Genomic DNA, 22,717 nt, shown 5'->3' with positions numbered 1-22,717 from the left:
ATTCAGAAGGAGAGCTTTAGAACAAGGATTGAGTTGTCTCCGTGGGTTAAAGCTGTGAAAACAGCCACTGATTAAATTATTAGGTTAGGCTGCGTATATCATATCCTTTGGGTGCGACTCTTTCCCGAACTCTGCGCTAACACGGGATGCTTATCCACTGGACTGCACTTTATCTCACTTAAGATTCAGAACACTTAAATCTACATTTAACGCCAATAACTGCATTGGCACCTACATGATCATCCAGCTCCACTATTATTGATGCAGCAAGCTAGACATGGAATGAAAACTAAGAAATATAGGGGAGTTAAAATATATTGAGAATTACAACATTTTTCTTTTATTTTCAATGGGACAGAACAGCCAAACTCTTAAGAATTATTGAATGTGAAATTTTAGAATTAACAAATTTATTTGAACCTACTCTTAGAATAATTGGGGCCTGAAATGCTTACAAATGAGATGGAAATCTTTGGCATAAATTCATTTGGTGTCTACAGCTTTTGAAAGAGGTGATGATGCATCACTGTCTTCAGATTTCTGTAGCAGCATAGACCTCTCTGGCAAAGCAAGGATCTGTTCTTCATTTTCAAATAGATGCTTTCGGTAGATACTATGCAATCGTCCGAAAAGTTGCTTCTTCAATGATTCAAAAGCCAAATCGAATCTTTCTAGTTGCTCCATGGCATTTAAATTATACAAGAATAAACCATAGTACAGATCAAAACTATCCTCCACCGTATTTTCCACCAAACTCAACAAAGTTTCATAATCCTTTGTGTTTATTGGTGTTGTCTCTAACCCCAGTTTTTCTAAAAATCTTCCTGTTGTGTGTGTAATAAACTGGGATCCAGCTGCATACCAATCATGTTCAGCACAAGACATTTCAACCATCCGGCATCCTTCACTAGCAAAAATGTCAAGAAACTGACAACATCGCAATATTCTTGATTCTTCGTTCCCAATTCTAACTTTGTCATAAACAAGAGGAAGGTTTTTCCAGCCATTCTTTCCACTCTCCGGCCCAAACATGGGATGTGTGCAGAGAACATCAAAATCAGGAGGCAAGTGTTGAAGGAAGAGGTTTCTAGGGAACTCTTTGACGGATAGTACATCAACAAACAATGTACTTCTCTTCAACCTTTGGAAAGGTAATGATTTAAGAACTTTAACCGTCGAAAGAATGAAAGTGCAGAGTAAGATCACTTCTGGATGCTGCTCACAAAGATCATCTGCATCGCTGAAATATGAAACCCCCAACTCCCGAGCCACATCAGAATAGTCTGTTCTAGAATACGCCAAAACCTCATGACCTTGACTAACTATAGTTTTTGCAAGAAACTGACCAAAGTTTCCAAAACCAACGATTGCAATCTTGAGCTTTGTGTTCTCATCAGACGGGCTAGAATTGTTTGAAACGGAACTACTTAGCAGAGCAACATCATTGGATCTGCATTATTAGCATCATTACTCATCAATCATTATTATGTATTAACCATTTTCCCATAACAAGAACATCTTCCGAATTCAAAATGATTATGTTGCTTGCTCTCAATCTCAACAAACACGAACACTCTAAAACATCAATCACAAATATTCACACAATGTAGCAAAAATTCCTGAGATTTTTCAAGTTCCAAATATCAAATACCTGGAATGCAGCAATGCAGATCCATTACGAGCTCGCCGGAGCAGTGCATGGCTGTTACTTCCATCCAGCTGCTACAACCTTTCACCGTCCTCCATCAACTGATTCCTGACCACGTGATGCAACCGCGCAATGAGCTGCTTCCTGAGATCCTCAAACGCCAAATCAAGCTTCTCCAGCATCTCCAAAGAATTCTTATTAAACATGAACAAACCATAATACAAATCAAAGCTATCCCCAGCAGTGTTCTCCACCAACCCCAACAAACTCTCGTACCCTTTCGTATTAATCGGCGTCGACTCCAACATCAACCCTTCAAGAATCCTTCCAACGGTATGAGTAATGAACTGCGAACCGGCAGCGTAACGGTCATGATCCTTGCAACTCATCTCCACCATCCTGCAACCTTCTCTGGCAAACACATTGAGGAACTTCTCACAGCGAGAAACACGGTGCTCCTCGTCGAGGATATGAACCTTCTCGAAGACGATGGGAGGCCGGTCCATCCGTTAGGTGTGGACTCAGGTCCGAACATCGGGTGAGTGCAGAGGACGTCGAAATCGGAGGGGAGGAGCTCAAGGAGGAGCTTCTTGGGGAATTCTTTGACGGAGAGGACATCAACGAAGAGAGTGTTGCACTTGAGGCGCTGGAGAGGGAGCGTGAGGAGCACGCGCTCCGTTGAGATTATGGAGGATCACTTCGGGATGCTCCTCGCATAAGTCGTCGGGGTTTTGGAAGAACGATACGCCAAGCTTTCTGGCTGCGGCAGAGTGGTCGGAGCGGGAGTGGACAAGGACGATGTGGCCCTGGCGGACTAATGTGGCGGCAAGGAACTGGCCGAAGTTGCCGAAGCCGACAATTGCGATCTTGAAGCGCTGGGAGATAGTGAACTCCTTGGCGAGCTTTGACTCGTAGTCGAAGAGCTGAACGGCATCAATAGCACGCACACGGAGGGGTCTGTTGGTGGAGGAAGAACAATAGGGATTCGATTTGGATGGTAGTGAGAATGTGGATGGAAGAAGAGAGTGACGGTTGAGGATACGGCAATTGAATGGGGTTGGAAGGTTGAGGGTTGCAATGGAGAGCATGATTGTTTCAGGGGCGGTTTTGAGTGGTTAGCAGTGGCCTCAGAGAAACAGTGAAGAGGACTCCGAAACCGTGGCAGTCACAACTCACAAGTACAATCAAGGTTCTGAAAACCGAACCGATCATCAAACCGCTCGAGCTACTGGTTCATCGGTTTAGAAGTTCAACTGGTTCAACCGTTGTTCAACTGAATTAACCGAATTATAATAAAATAACATCAAATTATAAATAAATATACAAAAATATAAATATATTCTGATATAAATCTTATATATATACAAATTAAAAGTATAATTCCAATTAAAATCTCATAATCACATTTAAATACAACACGAGTCAAATATAAAAAACCAAATATTAAAGGTCAAAACTTATATAAGTATAAAATTTATATTATATGAAATTTAAGATAGTCACAAGAAACAAAAAAAAATTCATTGAATTAACCAAACCAATAATAAATATTTGATCATCTACTTATCTGGTTAATTGAGTTTATTCAGTTAATTCAATTCATCTATTTCTTCATTAAAAACAAAGATGACAAATTTATTTCTTCTCTAACAAAAGATTGATCATAATGAACAAATAGAAACTCCGAAAAAAAACAAAATTTTCAACATAATTTTCAGCTGATCACAATTTTAGCAAAATTTCAGCACAATTTTAACAAAGATTAACAATCTTTTTCCAAAAATTAACTAAAAAAAACCAGCAGTTAACTAATCATTCAATGATTCAATCAACACCAAAAATACAGAATATAGAGTACAGAATATAGAGTACAGAACAGCACTGGAGCATAGCTAATCATTCAATGATTCAAGTTAAGGAAGGAAAAGCTCTAAGATGGTTCAATCATCGCTAACAACCAGATAAGCTTTCAATCTTGCCAGAATCAAGCAATAATTCAGCAATCATCAACCACAATTTCAGATCTAAAACCAGTAACAGCAGAAATTATTGAAATGCACCATTCAATGCAACAAAAACCTATGCAGGATGCACTGTACAACAAAAGTATAGTTCAGGAGTTGTATATGGGAAAATAAGATAGTAAATCAAAAATAAAATTTTTTCACCATATCACCATATTTAAAAACTCATATATCCACCTTAAACTAAGACAAATAAATTAATCTCAGAATTAAGCCAGTCATAATGCAGCATAATTTGTGAAACTTAATGACACACAAAAGTCGGTCTTAAGACCCAAATAAAAGGGTGCTTATAGAACGTAATTCATATTTCCTAGCACTAGTATAACCTGATTCCTAATAATTCAAAGGCTAGATTTATTAATGCTATTGTGCTAGAATACAAGCTCTAATTTCCGCAACCCAGGTAGAAGCAGTCTATTTCCAGCATTCAAGGAAAGCAAGGTTGGGAATGTTTTGAACAAAATATTGGAATTCAATTAATTATTAAGATAGTCACAATTTATACCAAAAAAAATCACAAAACAGTAAAACACAAACCAGTACATCATCAGCTCATCACTACCCAAAAAGATCACAAAACACAACAATAACAGCAGAACAGAGCAGCCAAAGCTAATCAATAATCATTAATCAAATAATCATTCAATAATCATTCAATGATTTCTGAAAAGAGCATAAAAAAGAAACAAGAACAAGTAAGCACTGACTGCCGCGGATGAAGCTCAGAGAGACAAGCCCTGACTGCAGCAGACGGTGGCCCATGGCTGCTCCCTACGGCAGTGGTGGAGGCTAGGGTTTTTCTCTTGGTTGAGCTTCTGATCTCTGAACTCGAAGGAAAGAGATTGGAGTGGAGAAGGGTTTTCTTCAATAAAATCACAAAACATTCAATAATCAATTAATCATCATGTGATTTGATTTCTAAACAGAGCATTAAAAAAATTTAAAAAAAAAAACGAAGAACAAGTGAGCAGTGAGCACTGACCTTCGGTCTGAGACGGCGAGAAAATTAGTAATTATAATGAAGCAGCAACACAAATTCGCCAACAACAGAACCAACCGCAACAACTAGAAAACTTCATGCCAACAATAACTTCAGAATCACAACAACAATAACTTCAGAATCCAATTTCAGAACACAAACTCAGCTCAGAATCTTAAAAATTAACTAAAAAATAAAGATGAAACTGAAGAAATGGCCTACTGGTGAGACGCCGAGGTAGGAACGGCGGTGACAGAGTGAGCTCGGAGAGAGTGTGAGCTCGGAGTAACACGGCGCTGACAATGACCTCGTAGAGATAGAGAGAGAGATCTTGAAGAGAGAGACGCCGAGAACAGAGCTCGTTACGACGAGGAGACGACAGCCGAGCAGGAGCAGTTCGCGACGGCAACGTTAAGAGCTCCGAGCATAGATTCCACCGCGAAGAGAAGAGGGTGAGTGGCAGAAACGTTCAGCGACGGCACTCTATCAGTCACAAATCCAGTGGCGACGGCGAGCTCTGGCCCAGGAGAGGAGTTCGGCGATGGTAGGAGCTGCTGCCTGCTGCAGCTAGTGGTGGCTGGCTGATGAGTGTTGATGATGAGTTGATGATGAGCGGGACTGGGGAGGCCTTTAGGGTTAACTGGTTAAGAGAAGGTGAGTGAGTGAGTGGAGGCTAGGGTCGCCGTTTGAGGTTGCTTTCTGAATCAGGAAGGGGCCGGAAGGAGGAGTGAGTGAGTGAGGCCGCGAGGGTGCTGCAGTTTGGTTAGGGTTTCTTTGAAGTTTGAAACAAAACGTCGCCGTTTGGGGAAATTTTTAATCGGTGGATTTCGGTTCAGTTCGACCGTCGACGGTTCAACAACAGTTTTCAATTTAGGTGGTTATAGCTTCTAACCGAATCACAAATTTTGTCGGTTCGTAGTTCGAACTTATTTTCAGAACCTTGAGTAGAGGGGCTATTTGTAAGAATATTTTAAGGTAAAAATTCAGGTACAATCAATTTCACCAAAAATTGATAGTTGAAAATCGTTAGATAAAAATTTAATCAAATTAGTGAAATCATCTAACGACTCTTAGTTGAAATAGACTATACCTGAGTTTTCACCATATTTTAAATATTTTATTTACCAATATATGTAATTTGGATGTAATTTACGTTTTTGCATCTTATTACTTATCTCGTTTACCGTGTAAACGAATTAATTATATATCGTTTATACTGTAAACGAGATAAGACACATAATATGTGAGAATTGACGTACTCCACATATCGTTTACAGTGTAAATGAGATATACTCATAATTAATTTGTTTACACTATAATTCTATAAACCAAATATGTGTTTGTAAGTATAAAAATATAATTTTTAAAATAATAAAAATATTAATAATTTAATTTAGAGTAATACCCCAAATAAATCCCCAAAGAATTCACGTTTAGACATATTTGTCCCCAATAAAATTTAACTAAAATTTTGTCCTTGACTTTTTTAGCTATACACCAGATACGTCTCCACACCAGGTTGATTCGGTCAGGTCTAAGGTTGACGTCCTAAAAAACGACGTCGTTCTCCTGTGCTCCAATACGACGACGTTTTGTCCAACAAGCACAGGGACCAAACTGTCCTAGAAGTGACACGTCGATCTTAACCGGACACGTCAACCAGGTTACCTTCACGTAAGATGTCAACCTTAGACCTAACTAGGTCAACCTGGTGTGGGGACGTATCTGGTGTATAGCTAAAAAAATCAGGGACAAAATTTTAGTTAAATTTTGTTGGGGACAAATCTGTCTAAACGTGAATTTCTTAGGGATCTATTTGGGGTATTACTCTTTAATTTAGATCGAATGGAATATTAACAAATGTTGTAGTTGCATCATTAATTTGAAAAAAAATTCAAATATAGGAGCATTTTGTATGGGTGTTCATGGGTCGAGTGAAATCGGGTTTGATGTGACCCAAACTCGACCCGCAATATATATAACGGACCTAATTGTTAGACTCGAATCCGGCTCTAAACCCAATGAAACCTACATACTTTCGGGCCACGATTATACCGCGTAAAAATCGAATGAAAATCAGGCCGTTAACATTATTTTCTTGTAAGCTAGCACGTTGAAATATCCAAATTTTCAACACTCCAACTATTATTTGACATGGTAAAATTCACTTAGAAAAATATAACAAGAACCAACCATTTTCTAAAATTAAAGTATAACCACAATCAATATTAATATTGTCTAATAGCACTAAATATTTAAATCAATACAAATAACACAATATTATGCATCTAAAATCTTATAATGACTAATAACACAAAATATTAAAATTTATAATACTTAAATTCCACATAAGAATAACTATCATCCATCACTAATAAAACAAAATATGTTGTGTATGATAATCGGACCATTAGATTGAGTTTGGGTGATCCGAACTATGACCCGTCCCGAAATAACAACCTAATCTATTTTTGAGATCCTTATCCAACCTTAAATTCGATAAAATCACACTAAATTAATCTCCTAAAATATTTAGGACCGAATCGAATCTTCAGATCGAGCCAAATCATGCAGACCCCTAACAGTTTGTTTGTTTGTTTTGTTGGCGTCAAAATCCTCTCCCACTGCTGAATATTTTCTAATTTTTCATGTTTTACGTTCTCACTTTTCTATTATATTATTTAAGCAGTCAATCTTCCTTCCATATAATTGATTCAAATTTTTAAACTCGCGATTCTTTTTCTTTTTAAATTTATTTTTATTATTTAGTTAAATTTAAAACTATCCACTATTTTTTAAAGAGATTTTGAAATAACACATTCCCATATTCATTTGAAACATTACGCTATTTCTCTAGAAAAATGAAGCGGGATTCTCTACATTAATCCAATATTTTAATTTTTCTTTATCATATAGTTACTTTAAACAAAATAATGGACGATTTCAAATCTAATTTATAGGAATTCAAACAAAAAAACAATAAACGAGAAATTTAAATAAGTGATGGAAGAAAATATCAAATTAAAAAATTGGAAATTGAATAAATTTAAATAAAATTTTTATGTATTCTTCTAAATATTAAAAATTTAAATATATGTATTTTTAATATCTATTAATGTAAAAATAAATTTAAAAAAATTTATGTATTCTTTTAAGTATTAAAATTTGGATTATTGTAATCATTTTTTTATAATTATATATATATCGTTTACACTGAAAACGAAATATGTGTATTTTTTCAAACTTTAAAGATTTAATTTGCAAACGAGATGCGTACAAAGTAAAATTTGACTTATCTTGTTTACCGTGTAAATGAAATACATTTATAATTATCTCGTACACCGTAAACGAGATAAGCCAAATGATATAAATTAGTAAATACGCTACAAATTACATATTTCTATAAATAAAATAATTAAATTATTTATTTTAAAAAATTTCTAATTTGAATGTAAGACATTTTACATAATAGTTTACAAATATATTTAAGTTTTTAGATGATTATATATCTTAAATTTTAAATTTTAAATTATTTATGTATTAATATAAAAAATAATTATTTTCTTATTTTATTATTAAATTAAATATATATAATTATTTTATATTAATAATGTCTAAAAATCAGTTTTTTAAAATATTAGGTAAATTAATTTTTTTTATAATTACTTTACAATATAATAAATGATAGAATAATATTAATTAATCTCAATTTCTGTTTTACCTTTGTTCACCTAATTTACAATTATTATATATTTGAATGTATTTAACTAATTTATATCTTAAGTATACATGTTAAAATTGTAAATTAAAATTTTTTTTATTAAAAATATAAAAATTTAAAATTTTCAATGTATTCTTTTGTATTCATTAAAAAAATTATTTAAAACTTTTTATAATAATCTTATCATATACTTTTAATGCACATATCAGCTAAACTTATTTTTAATTTTTCCATGTTCGTTATCTTTAAATTTAATGACATTATAAATCAAACACCAATCTTTTTTTTTTAAATGTGCAATAATTGTTTTCTTAATAAATTTATCTTATTAATTGTTTATGGGTTTAGTTAACATGACATACCATAAAATTATCAATTAAAAAGGTCTTCATAAAAATAGATGTACAAAATTTAAATTTTTTAATGCATTTATTATATATTTGTTAAAGTAAAATATTTAAAAAAAGTTATTACAAGTAATTTTAACTTATTTCCAAATACGTGTTAATTAAATCCTTTGTTTATTACCAAAAAGGTGTTATGCTGCCATTAATTTTAATCTATCTTTTTTTTACATTAAAAATCATATATAGCAATTTAATATACGTTTAATGTTTTTATTATTGATTCCTTATTAAACATTCTTTATGTATAATCCTTATTAATTGAATAAATTTTAATTATACATATTTTAATGTTTTATTATTTTTTATTTTTACCAAATTAATGTCCAGAAAATGCTATACTTCCTTTGCATTGTGTAACATTTCATTACCTACTTTTGCGTATAAAAGTGTATTTAATTTAAAATTAATTTATTTATAATAACTGATATAAAAATTTACTAATGAAACTTTACATGAAATTCGTTACGATGTATGTAAATGAAACCTTTTATTCACGGGAGACACTCAGATAAAGACGTTTAAAACGTCCTTTTTTTAAAGATATTTTTTAATAATTAAAATTTAACACATATAATCGATTAAATCGTGTTATTTTTGTCAAAATTAGGCTAGACAAATTGATTTGAGCAAAAAAATGGTAAATAAAATCTTGAACTGATCTAAATTAATATTATTTTTTTATAAAAAATGACTACAGTACCCTTATTATAGAAAATGACTAAAATACTTATATATATATATATATATATATATTTTGAAAATTCTAAATCCTAATCTATGACAACAGAAAAATAAAGGACTAGAATTTAAGATTCTCAATATATATATATATATATATATATATATATATATATATATAGAATAGGAGTATTTTAGTTATTTTCTTTAATAAGGATATTATAATCATTTTTTATAAAAAATAATATTAAGTTAGATCAGTTCAGGATTTGATTCATCTTTTTTCGCTTAAATCAATTTGTCTAGCTTAATTTTGACAAAAATAACACGATTTAATCGATTATATGTATTAAATTTTAATTATTAAAAAACATCTTAAAAAAAAAAACGTTTTAGGCGTCTTTATTTAAGTGGCTCCCTTTATTCACGGTCAAGCATTTTGTAGAATTCATAATATATGGAAAATTTACCTGAGTATTTAGAATGAAAATGTTACTTATCTATTGACCCTCAATGTAAATAGTAGAAGCAGGTCTTTCTTGCCTTCACTCAAACTATCGTTGAGTGTCATGACAAAATAGATTTTTTTATCACAAACATCCAAACATTATATTTTTCTTGAAACCATGATTAAAGTATTTTGAAAATGCTTAATTTTGTAGTAGCATTAGCATGTAAAGCTTTAAATCCTGTGAATCAGTCAATAATGGAACAAGTGTGTAAATAATGCATATGCACGTCACTAGTTATCAATCCTAGTTAAGTATATAGAAGTAGATATTCGTGAATCCAAATAAGAAATAGCAAATAAGAATCTGACACGAAAACCAAGTGGGAAAACTGAGATTGAAAGCATGAGATGTGGAAAAACAAAAAAAGGAACAGATGTCTTGCCCGGACTGCCCTAATGATTTGCAGAACGATATGCATTATTGTGGTGGGGTCTTTGTTTGTCGTCCCAACAGAAACTTAACTTCATCTCTACTATTCATAACACAAAAGGTAGTAATATTAACATTTAAAAGATAAATAAAAATTCGGTGTTTATATTTATGAATTAGGAAGTCTCTACACGTGAAAGCTCAAGGCTCAGCCCAAGCATACACTAAAGTGGATTCCGGAAGTGAATTTCTGCACTTAAACTTATTTCTGTAAACCCTAATAACTAATTTAGTATAAATAGAAATTTTTACTATTGTATTTTTATCTTCTGGATCGTCTTTGATCCTGGGATCAAGTCTTTGGATTGATCTTTGATCAGTTATATGCGATCTTAGACTTTCATGGGGACTGGCCATTCGGCCATGCCTGGACCATTATCACTTATGTATTTTCAACGGTGGAGTTTCTACACACCATAGATTAAGGTGTGGAGCTCTGCTGTACCTCGAGAATTAATGCAAAGTACTACTGTTTTTCTATTCAATTCACGCTTATTCTTATTCTAAGATATCTATTCGCACCCAAGAACCTGATGAATGTGATGATTATGTGACACTCATCACCATTCTCACTTATGAACGCGTGCTTGACAACCACTTCCGTTCTACATGAAAACAAGCTTGAATGAGTATCTCTTGGATTCCTGGTCCATGTGTATGGTTGCCTCTCCTGACAACAGAGCCTTCCATTCCGTGAGATCAGAGTCTTCGTGGTATAAGCTAGAATTAATAGGCAGCATTCTTGAGATCCGGAAAGTCTAAATCTTGTCTGTGGTATTCCAAGTAGGATCTGGGATGGGATGACTGTGTCGAGCTTCAAACTCCTGAAGGTTGGGCGTAGTGACAGACGCAAAAGGATCAATGGATCCTATTCCAACACGATTGAGAACCGACAGATGATCAGCCATGTGGTGACAGCGCACAAGTACCATTTTCACTGAGAGGACGGACGGTAGCCATTGACAACGGTGATCCCCCAACATACAGCTTGCCATGGAAAGGAGTATGAATGATTGGATGAAGACATTAGGAAAGCAGAGATTCAGAAGGAACACAGCATCTTCATACGCTTATCTGAAATTCCCATCAATGAATTACATAAATATCTCTATCTTTATTTTATGTTTTATTTATCTTTATATATTCGAAAACTCTATAATCATTTGAATCCGCCTGACTGAGATTTACAAGATGACCATAGCTTGCTTCAAGCCAACAATCTCCGTGAGATCGACCCTTACTCACGTAAGGTATTACTTGGACGACCCAGTGCACTTGCTGGTCAGTTACATGGAGTTGTGACAAAGTGAGAATCATAATGTGAGCACCAAGTTTTTGGAGCCATTGCAAGAGGATCACAATTCTGTGTACCACAACCCAATTTTATTTATCTATGTTAGTTTATTTTTTTTCTTTAGGAAGATGATCATGTGAAGTCACAAAAACAACTGCAAAAATTAAAGCAAAATAAAAAATAGCATAAAAAACAGCACATCCTAGAGGACGAGCTTACTGGCATTTAAACGCCAATAAGGATAGCCAAATGGGCATTTAACGCCCAGCCTGACACCATTCTGGGCGTTAAACGCCAGAACTGGTAGGCAAACTGGCGTTTAACACCAGAAAAGGGTGTCTGGAGTTTGGCTGGTGTTAAACGCCAGTAAGGACAGCAGAATGGGCGTTTAACGCCCAGTCTGGCACCATTCTGGGCGTTAAACGCCAGAACTGGCAGGCAGACTGGTGTTTAACGCTGGAAATGGGCAGCAGCCTGGTGTTTAACGCCAGGAATGGCACATAGAGGGCGTTTAAACGCCAGGGAGGTGCAGGGATGAGAAGTCCTTGACACCTTAGGATCTGTGGACCCCACAGGATCCCCACTACCCCTACCTCACTCTCTCTCCTCTTCACACCTTTCTATAATACTCTTCCCCAAACACCATTCACCTATCAAATCCTACCCTCTTCCCCATATTCTCTTCACCACTCACATCCATCCACTAATTCCCAAAAACCCATCATAAAACTCCACCTACCTCACCATTCAAATTCAAATCATTTCCCCCCCAAACCCACCCAATCCCACATGGACCCCCTCTCTCCCTTACCCTATAAATACCACTCCTTACTCCTTCCATTTCACACATCTCAAACACTCTTCACCCCCTTGGCCGAACCCTTCACACGCCCTAATCTCGTCATTTTCTTCTTCTTCTACTCCCTTCTTTCTTCTTTTGCTCGAGGACGAGCAAACCTTTTAAGTTTAGTGTGGGAAAAAACTCTGCTTTTTAATTTTTCATAACCATTAATGGCACCTAAGACCGGAGAAACCTCTAGAAAGAGGAAAGGGAAGGCAAGTGCTTCCACTTCCGAGTCATGGGAGATGGAGAGATTCATCTCAAAGGTCCATCAAGACCACTTCTATAAAGTTGTGGCCAAGAAAAAGGTGATCCTCGAGGTCCCCTTCATGCTCAAAAAGAGTGAATATCCGGAGATCCGACATGAGATTTAGAGAAGAGGATGGGAAGCTCTCACCAATCCCATTCAACAAGTCGGAATCTTAATGGTCCAAGAGTTCTATGCTAATGCATGGATTACTAGGAACCATGATCAAAGTATGAACCCGGACCCAAAGAATTGGCTCACAATGGTTCGGGGGAAATACTTAGATTTTAGTCCGAAAAATGTGAGGTTGGCGTTCAACTTGCCAATAATGAGAGGAGACTCTCATCCTTTCACTAGAAGAGTCAACTTTGATCAAAGGTTGGACCAAGTCCTCAAGGACATCTGTGTGGAAGGAGCCCAATGAAAGAGAGACTCTAAAGGCAAGCCGGTTCAACTAAGGAGGCCTGACCTTAAACCCGTGGCTAGAGGATGGTTAGAGGTCATCCAACGCTCTGTCATTCCTACTAGCAACCGGTTCGAAGTAACTGTGGATTGGGCTATCATGATCCATAGTATCATGATTGGAGAGAAAGTGGAAGTTCATGAGATCATACCTCTAGAACTATACAAGGTGGCTGACAAGCCCTCCACTTTGGCAAGGTTAGCCTTTCCTCATCTCATTTATCACCTATGCAATTCGGCCGGAATTGTCATAGAGGAAGACATCCTCATTGAAGAGGACAAGCCCATCACCAAAAAGAGGATGGAGCAAACAAGAGAGCCCACTCATGGACCTCAACAAGAGCATGAGGAAGTCCCTCATCAAGAGATCCCTTAGATACCTCAAGGGATGTAATTCCCTCCACACAACTATTGGGAGCAACTCAACACTTCTTTAGGAGATTTGAGTTTCAACATGGAGCAACTAAGAATGGAGCACCAAGAGCACTCCATCATTCTCCATGAGATTAGAGAAGATCAAATAGCCATGAGGGAGGAGTAACAAAGGCAAGGAAGAGACATAGAGGAGCTCAAGAATGCCATTGGTTCTTCAAGAGGAAGAAGACGCCACCATCACTAAGGTGGATTCGTTTCTTAATCTCCTTGTCTATTTGCTTTTCTGTTTTTCGATTTTTATGCTTTATATTTGACTGTGTTTTTGTCTTTATTACATGATCATTAGTGTGTAGTGCTATGTCTTAAAGCTATGAATAATTCCATGAATTCTTCATCTTTCTTAAATGAAAAATGTTTCTATTGCAAAAGAACAAGAAGTACATGAGTTTCAAATTTTATCTTGAAGATAGTTCAATTATTTTGATGTGGTGACAATACTTTTTGTTTTCTGAATGAATGCTTGAACAGTGCATATTTTTTATAGTGAATTTTATGAATGTTAAAATTGTTGGCTCTTGAAAGAATGATGAAAAAAGAGAAATGTTATTGATAATCTGAAAAATCATAAAATTGATTCTTGAAGCAAGAAAAAGTAGTGAAAAACACAAAGCTTGCGAAAAAAAAATGGCGAAAAAAATGAAGAAAAAGCAAGCAGAAAAAGCCAATAGCTCTTTAAACCAAAAGGCAAGAGCAAAAAGCCAATAACCCTTTAAACTAAAAGGCAAGGGTAAAAAGGATCCAAGACTTTGAGCATTAATTGATAGGAGGGTCCAAAGGAATAAAATCTTAGCCTAAGCGGCTAAATCAAACTGTCCCTAACCATGTGCTTGTGGCATGCAGGTCCAAGTGAAAAGCTTGAGACTGAGTGGTTAAAGTCGTGATCCAAAGAAAAAAGAGTGTGCTTAAGAACTCTAGGCACCTCTAACTGGAGACTCTAGCAAAGCTGAGTCACAATCTGAAAAGGTTCACCCAGTTATGTGTCTGTGGCATTTATGTATCCGGTGGTAATACTGGAAAACAAAATGATGAGGGTCACGGCCAAGACACATAAAGTAGCTGTGTTCAAGAATCAACATACTAAAATAGGAGAATCAATAACACTATCCAAATTCTGAGTTCCTATGGATGCCAATCATTCTGAACTTCAAAGGATAAAGTGAGATGCCAAAACTGTTCAGAAGCAAAAAGCTACTAGTCCCGCTCATCTAATTGGGACTAAGTTTCACTGATATTTTGGAATTTATTGTATATTCTCTTCTTTTTATCTCATTCTGTTTTCAGTTGCTTGGGGATAAGCAACAATTTAAGTTTGGTGTTGTGATGAGCGGATAATATATACGCTTTTTGGCATTATTTTTAGGTAGTTTTTAGTATGTTCTAGTCACTTTTTAGTATATTTTTATTAGTTTTTATGCAAAAATTCACCTTTCTGGACTTTAATATGAGTTTGTGTATTTTTCTGTGATTTCAGATATTTTCTGGCTGAAATTGAGAGACCTGAGCAAAAATCTGATTCAGAGGCTGAGAAAGGACTGCAGATGCTGTTGGATTCTGACCTCCCTGCACTCGAAGTGGATTTTCTAGAGCTACAGAAGCCCAATTGGCGCTCTCTCAATTGCGTTGGAAAGTAGACATCCTGGGCATTTCAAAAATATATAATAGTTCATACTTTGTCTGAGATTTGATGGCCCAAACTGGCATCCAAACGCCAGCCAAAGACCCTTTTCTGGTGTAAAACGCCAGAACTGGCACCAAAGCTGGAGTTAAATGCCCAAACTGGCATCCAAGCTGACGTTTAACTCCAAGAAGGGTTTATGCACATGAAAGCTTCAAGGCTCAGCCCAAACACTCACCAAGTGGGCCCCGGAAGTAGATTTTTGCACTTAGACTTATTCTCTGTAAACCTATGTTACTAGTTTAGTATAAATAGAACTTTTTACTATTATAAAAAGACCTTTTTGGCTTTTCTTCAACATTTAGAAATCATATTAGGCCATTTGGGAGGCTGTCCATTTGGCCATGCCTAGACTTCTCTCTTATGTATTTTCCAATAGTGGAGTTTCTACATCTCACAGATTAAGGTGAGGAGCTCTGCTGTTCCTCATGAATTAATGCAATTACTACTGTTTCTCTTTCAATTCACGCCTACTTCTTCTCCAAGATATACTCTTGTACTTAATTCAGTTAATTCTGAATGAAGGGGTTACCCGTGACAATCACCCAATCTTCGTTACTCGCTTAGCCAATATCCGCGTGCCTGACAACCACAAAGCGGTCTACATGATGTTCAACATAGTCATTGGACGACAGCCGGAGTATATTCTCTTGGGTCTCTGATCCACGGATTTGCATCGCCTCTCCTGACAACAGAGCATCCGAATCCGTGATTAGGATCTTCGTGGTATAGGCTAGAACCAATAGACAGCATTCTTGAGATCTGGAAAGTCTAAACCTTGTCTGTGATATTCCGAGTAGGATCTGGAAAGGGATGACTGTGAAGAAGCTTTAAACTCGCGAATGTTGGGCACAGTGACAGTGTGCAAAAGGATAAATATATCCTATTCCGACACAAGTGAGAACCGACAGATGATTAGCCCTGCGGTAGCTGTGCCTGGTATTTTTCATCCGAGACGAGAAATTCGACAGTTGACTAGTCGTACAGAAATCGTAGCCGGACCATTTTCACTGAGAGGATCCTACAGCTTGCCATGGAAGGGAGTACGCATGATTGGATGAAGACAATAGGAAAGCAGAGGTTCAGAGGCAACAAAGCATCTCCAAACGCTTATCTAAAATTCCCACCAAGGAATTATATAAGTATCTTTATCCTATTTTATGTTTTATTTATCTTTTAATTATCAAAACCTTATAACCATTTGAATCCGCCTGACTGAGATTTACAAGATGACCATAGCTTGCTACAAGCCGACAATCTCCGTGGGATCGACCCTTACTCACGTAAGGTATTACTTGGACGACCTAGTGCACTTGCTGGTTAGTTGTATCGGAGTTGTAAAAAGTGTGAATCACAATTCCGTACACCAGCACGCACACGTTAGGAAGCATGTTCTGTTGAGGGCATTCACACGCCTTGTGCGAGCGAACATAATTGCAAAGATTTTACTCCTGTGTGTACGCACACATCTTGAAATTCTTCTAGGCGTGCGCACGCACTCCTCTGTGCGTACGCACACTGCCATGTTTTCTTATATAAACCTTGTTTTTAAATTTTTCACCTTCCCAGCAAGCTTGTAATCTTCCGTGACCCTGTTTTCAGCAAATATGACTTTTGTGTTTTTAAAACTAAATTTCAAACTTCTAAGCCTCCATTTTCATCCGTTTAGTCCTAGATCTGTATAGTATGCCTAGTAATGAGAGGAAGCTAGGAAAGGTGGTAGCTTGAGAGTGAAGTAAGGGGAGGGTTAATGATGAATTATGATTAATGATGATTGTATGAGTTGCTGAGGGTGATGATGGAAGTGCAGTGTATGTCGTGAGCCGAAGGGCAGTATTTAATAATGATTATTGGCTGGTTATGGATTATGTTATGAGCCGGATGGCTATGATAAATTGTGATTTATGGCTGGAAATAAAAATGTGAATGTGAATGATTGTTTTATCTTGAGCTCTCTTTCTCGAAAGTGCAACCCCAGAGAGATGGTGGAAGGTGAGGATCCCCTTCTTTATTCCTCCTGGTATTGTAAAATCGCCCCCAGCGAGATGGTAGGAGGTTAGGATCCCCTCCTTGGTTCCTCCTGGGTATTGAGAACATACCTCCTGGGTAGATGCAAGGATTGTAGTTTCGCCCCACTTGCTTGAGGTTAGTTAGTATAGAGGCTCCCCGGGTGAACGCAAGGGTTGTGGTTTCTCCCCACTTGCCCCGGGTTATGATGAGTGATGATACGGTTGTAATGAATAATTATGGGATGTTATGAGTGGATGTGAAATAATTATCTGAGATACTAGTTTTCCTGGATGAAAGCAGTGACTAGCCACCACGTGCTCCAAGTTGAGACTCGATACTCTGCTGACCCTATGTTGCAAGGGTGGCCGGACACTGTGAAAGTTTCGGATGAGCTCGCCCCCGTGGATAAACACCAATGTGGGTGTTGTATGATTATGATTATGATTATGTTTATGATTGAGAATTACTCGAGTTGGGGATGTGCGATAGAAGGACAGTCCAATGGTTAGCTTCCAGGACTTGTCGGGTTGGCTTTATAACTAACAGATGAGACTCATCAGCCACTAGGACAGGCATGCGTCATATGCATCTATATGTCTTGTTTGGATTGCCTAAGTGATTGCATAACTAAATGCTACTTGATTATCTACTATATTTGAATTCTATTTGTGATTTCTCTGTTTGTAATAATTGTGGTTGTTGCATTTGGTTCCGTTGGTGGTTGGGAGGTTTGGAGGAGTCGGAAAGGGGAGTTTTAGATAGCTCTGACGACCCTTAGCTAGTTGCCTATTTTAATTTCATGGTTTAATTATGTTTTAAGCTTTAATTATCTGTTGGAAGTTCTAGGATTGCCTTCGGCTTTCCCTAGACATTATATGTTAGATATGTGGGCACTGTTACCATGCTGAGAACCTCCGGTTCTCACCCATGCGGGTTTTGTGGTTTTCAGATGCAGGGTAGGTGGCACCTTGCTGAGGCATGCTGGAAGCTTCTGATGTTGCAAAGATCTTTATCTTTCGGGTTTATTTTGGTTATTTGTATTTGTTTAAATACTTATTATCTCCATCTATTATATATATATGCTGTATTAATTCCTCTTAGAGGTGATTTTGGAGACTCAGGATTTTGTAACTCTGCATTTTGGGTTTTCTTTTGGGTTTTTCCTATATATCTATATATGTATAACTATGTGCTCGGACCGGTTTATCTTCGCGAGCCGAGTCTTGAGTTTTGTTACATGTGTTTTGGAACTCTTAGTATATAATTTCGTTAGCTTGCTCTATCATGCTTACGTTACCGTACACGGAGTTTTGTGCTTTTTAATTTAACGATTTTGCGTTATTCCTTTCTTCAAAGACTCCTAGTTATAAACCTTTTACACTATATTATATATTAAATTTTTACTTTTAGAGGTCGTAGCGCCTCGCCACCTCTGTTTTACATCCTAGGTGTAAAGCTCTGTGTGGTAGGGTGAACAATGAACTTGTTGAAAAATGAATGCATTCTCTCGCTCCTTTGTGTGCTTCTCATCTCGGCCCAGAAGTGGTGATCCAAGTAAACTAGAATCCATATATGCCGATCCTTGTACAGCTCTATAAAACAAACCGAACCCATAAGGTGTGGTGAACCGAAAACAGTGCATGCTTTGGGAAAAAAAGATTTGTGCATGAAAATAATTCGAATTGAAACCTCAATTACTTGAAAGCCACTTCTTGCCTCCGAGGCCATACTTTGTGAGGAAATCGTTCTAGTTTTTGTCAAATATGTCTTTTGTGTACGAGTTCCAAAGAACATGGCTCATCTCTTGTTCAATATCAATGTGTCCCTTGTGGCTATTTAGTTTGCTTGGGATCTTCTTCATGATGTGCCAGATACACCAGTGGTGAATTGTTGTTGGCATGCATAGCTCAATTGCCCTTTGAATCGATGTGCATTGATCGGTAAGAATGTCTTTTGGTGCCTTCCCTCCCATGCAACATAGCCAACACTCAAATTGCCATTTGAATGATTGAATGTCCTCATTATTCATCAGCGCACATCCAAGAAGTGTCGACTGGTCGTGGTGATTCACGCCAACAAAAGAACCTAAAACTAGGGCTGGCAATGGGTAGGGTAGGGTAGGTTTGGACTCTACCCTAACCCTACCCGCAGGTTGAAAACTTTCTTAAAACTCTACCCTACCCTACCCGTGGGTTGAGAATCTCTCAACCCTAACCCTACCCGCACCCTAAAGTTCTAAACCCTACCTTACCTGCAGAAAAATAAAAAATTTTCAAGCAAATATAAAATTCAACCATTCCAAATTTTATACATATTAATAACATAGAAAACAAAAAACTAAGTTCAAATTAAAATTAAAAACAATAAAATCTTAAAGAAATCTAACATAAAATTACAAATAATATGATCATCAACTAACTTAGTGGTTATTTCAATTTTTTATAAGAGGAAGATTGTGAGTTCAACACTCACTTTTTCACTACATACATAACTTATATATATATATATATATATATATATATATATATATATATATATATATATATTACGGGTGCGGGTAGGGTAGGTGTTCATGCATCGGTTCGAGCTATAAAGGACTGGGTTGACCGACCTCTCGGAAGGTTGGCCCATGACCGACCTCTTAAAGTTGCCCCATTACCAACCTCTTCTCAAAAGAGGTCGGCCAAATCTCCAGAGGAGCCCAAAGTAGGCCCAAACGAAGGGACACAACCCAAATCTAAAGGCAGCCCAAGATTAGAAAGATAAAGGTGGTTTTCCTTAAAGATAAGATGACTTCACTCAAAGATAACTATCTTATCTCAAGAGAAGATCACTCCACACCATTATAAATATACTGGAGCACCTAGGTATAACTCATACTCTGATTCTACTAAAAACCTGCCTAAAGCACGTGCTAACTTAAGCATCGGAGTCTCTTGCAGGTACCACCACCCTCCGGTGACGAAGGATCAGCAGCACCGCCAAGTCCAACAAGTCGGACGCAACAGCTCCGGCCACCAGAACCAACAAGTCGGACACGACAGCTCCGGCCACCAGATCCAACAAGTCGGACAGGACAGCTCCGACCAGTACAGCAGATCTCGTTCGAGATCGACCTACAGTTTCAGGTAACCCTTGGAACATTGGCGCCGTTGCCAGGGAACCTGGAAGTCATCCCATCACCATGGCGGACGACCATGACAACGACCATAACTTTGGTTTGGTGGACAGAATGCCAAACAAAAACACGGACGCCACCTCCAAAGACACACCTCAAAACAGGGGAGATAAGCAACCGCCAAACACAGAAATTTTGGAAGCTATCTGTAAGCAACAGAATCGCCTTAAACAGCTGGAACAAGAAACTGAACATCAACGGGAAGCCAAAAGAGACCTTCGGAGAGAAACAAGACGACATCGAAAGCTAGAGGACAAACTCTTAAAAGCTCGAAGCCGATCTCAAAACCAAGACCACTCGATCCAGTCGTAAAGATAGCCCCCACAAAGATCAAGACCCATTCACCAAAGAGATCATGAAAGCTAAAATCCCAAAGGACTTCAAAGCTCCCGACATGACCCCATACAACGGCACATCGGATCCAAGCCATCACCTCAACAATTTTAGAAGCAGAATGTATCTCACTGACGCCTCGGACGCCATTCGATGCAAAGCCTTCCTGACTACCCAAACGAAGATAGCAATAAAGTGGTTCGACAGTTTACCTCCAAGATCCATCACAAGTTTTGACGACCTTGCTAAAAAGTTCTTCGCCAGGTTCTCCATCCAGAAGGATAAAGCCAAACACGCTCCAAGCTTGCTGGGAATTAAACAAGGAGATCGGGAAAGCCTTCGCAGCTACATGGAAAAGCATGCCTTGACATACAAAGTCTTCCAACAAGAAGCGGCCATCATGGGACTCATCAATGGCCTAAGAGAAGGACCTTTCAGCCACTCAATATCCAAGAAGTACCCAACATCTCTAAACGAGGTTCAAGAAAGGGCGGAAAAATATATCAATCTGGAAGAGAACTCTCGATTGGGAGACAGCTCAAAAACCAGATTCTCCTAACCCGCCACAGGATAAGGATAAAGAATCCAGGAAGAAAGAAGACCAACTTATCTCATATTATACCTCGCAGTGGGAAGTCGGGAAATAGCCTCCGCACTAGTCAGAGAAGACGAAGGTGGGCAACAACCCGTCTACTTCATCATCAAGGCTCTACAAGAGGCCGAACTAAAAAATCAAAAGATAGAAAAGTTCGCCTATGCCCTCATACTCACTTCTCGATGACTCCGCCCATACTTTCAAGCTCACACTATCAGAGTTCGTAACAACTAGCCCATAAAAGGCATCCTACAGAAAATAGACTTAGCTGGAAGAATCCTACAATGGGCAGTCGATTTATCTGAATTCGATCTTCGATATAAAGTTCAGACAGCCATCAAATCACAGTATATGGCCGACTTCATTGCAGAGTACACTGACACCCCAGGAACTCCCACAAAATGGAATCTCTATGTGGACGACTCTTCAAACAAAACCGGGAATGGCACAGGTGTAATTATAGAAAGCGATCAGGGAACCCAAATCGAGCTAAATAACCAAGCTGAATACGAGGCACTACTGGCTGGTTTAAGGCTGGCTAAGGAGGTAGGAGTTCAAAAGCTTACCGTGTTTAGTAATTCACAAGTAGTCACCTCATAAATAGAAAGTAGCTACCAAGCTAAGGATCTGTTCCGAGGGTTACCTGAAACTGTAGGTCGATCTCAGACGAGATCTTCTGTGTTGGTTGGTGCTGATGTGTCTGACTTGTGGATGGTGGCCAGAGCTATTGCGTCCGACTTGTTGGACTGGGGGTGCTGCTGATCCTTCGTCACTGGAGGGTGGTGGTTCCTGCAAGGGACTCCGATGCTTAAGTTAGCAAGGGTATTAAGCAGGTCTTTAGTAGAATCAGAGTATGAGTTATACCTGGGTACTCCAGTGTATTTATAATGGTGTGAATTGATCTTCTCTTTAGGATAAGATAGTTATCTTATCTTATCTTTTGAGTGAAGTCATCTTATCTTTAAGGGAACCGCCCTTATCTTTCTAGGCTTGGGCTGCCTTTAGATTTGGGTCGCGTTCCTCTGTTTGGGCCTTCTTGGGCCTCTATAGCGTTTTGGACGACCTCTTTTATAAAGAGGTCGGGTAATCCTGGTCTGGACAGGTCAGTCGACTTATCTTCAGTTAGCCCGGGTCGTATAGCTCCGACCCAGGGTATGAACAATGCCCCTGCTTGAGTTCAATCTTTCCTTTGAGGTCGTGTGTTTTTTAGACCTTTGACCCCTTTTTGGTGAAGTCGAGCTCGAGC

General features: G+C 37.6%; 1 pseudogene across 1 annotated transcript; it reads right to left on the bottom strand.

Moving 5' to 3' along the window:
* Nucleotides 1–315: 315 nt before the first annotated feature.
* LOC107613160 (arogenate dehydrogenase 1, chloroplastic-like) lies at nt 316–5,479 on the bottom strand (annotated as a pseudogene). The gene is made up of 5 exons (XR_015896358.1): nt 4,877–5,479; nt 4,658–4,765; nt 4,379–4,537; nt 1,652–2,921; nt 316–1,450 (listed from the first exon to the last, which is right to left on the bottom strand). The product of XR_015896358.1 is annotated as an arogenate dehydrogenase 1, chloroplastic-like (transcript).
* Between the last annotated feature and the right edge of the window lie 17,238 nt (nt 5,480–22,717).

Source organism: Arachis ipaensis, chromosome B8, assembly GCF_059453495.1.
Source record: "Arachis ipaensis isolate K30076 ecotype BB chromosome B8, ASM5945349v1, whole genome shotgun sequence".
Lineage (NCBI taxonomy): Eukaryota > Viridiplantae > Streptophyta > Magnoliopsida > Fabales > Fabaceae > Arachis > Arachis ipaensis.
The sequence above is the reverse complement of the archived record's forward strand: the minus strand, read 5'-3'. Positions and strand labels throughout refer to the sequence as shown.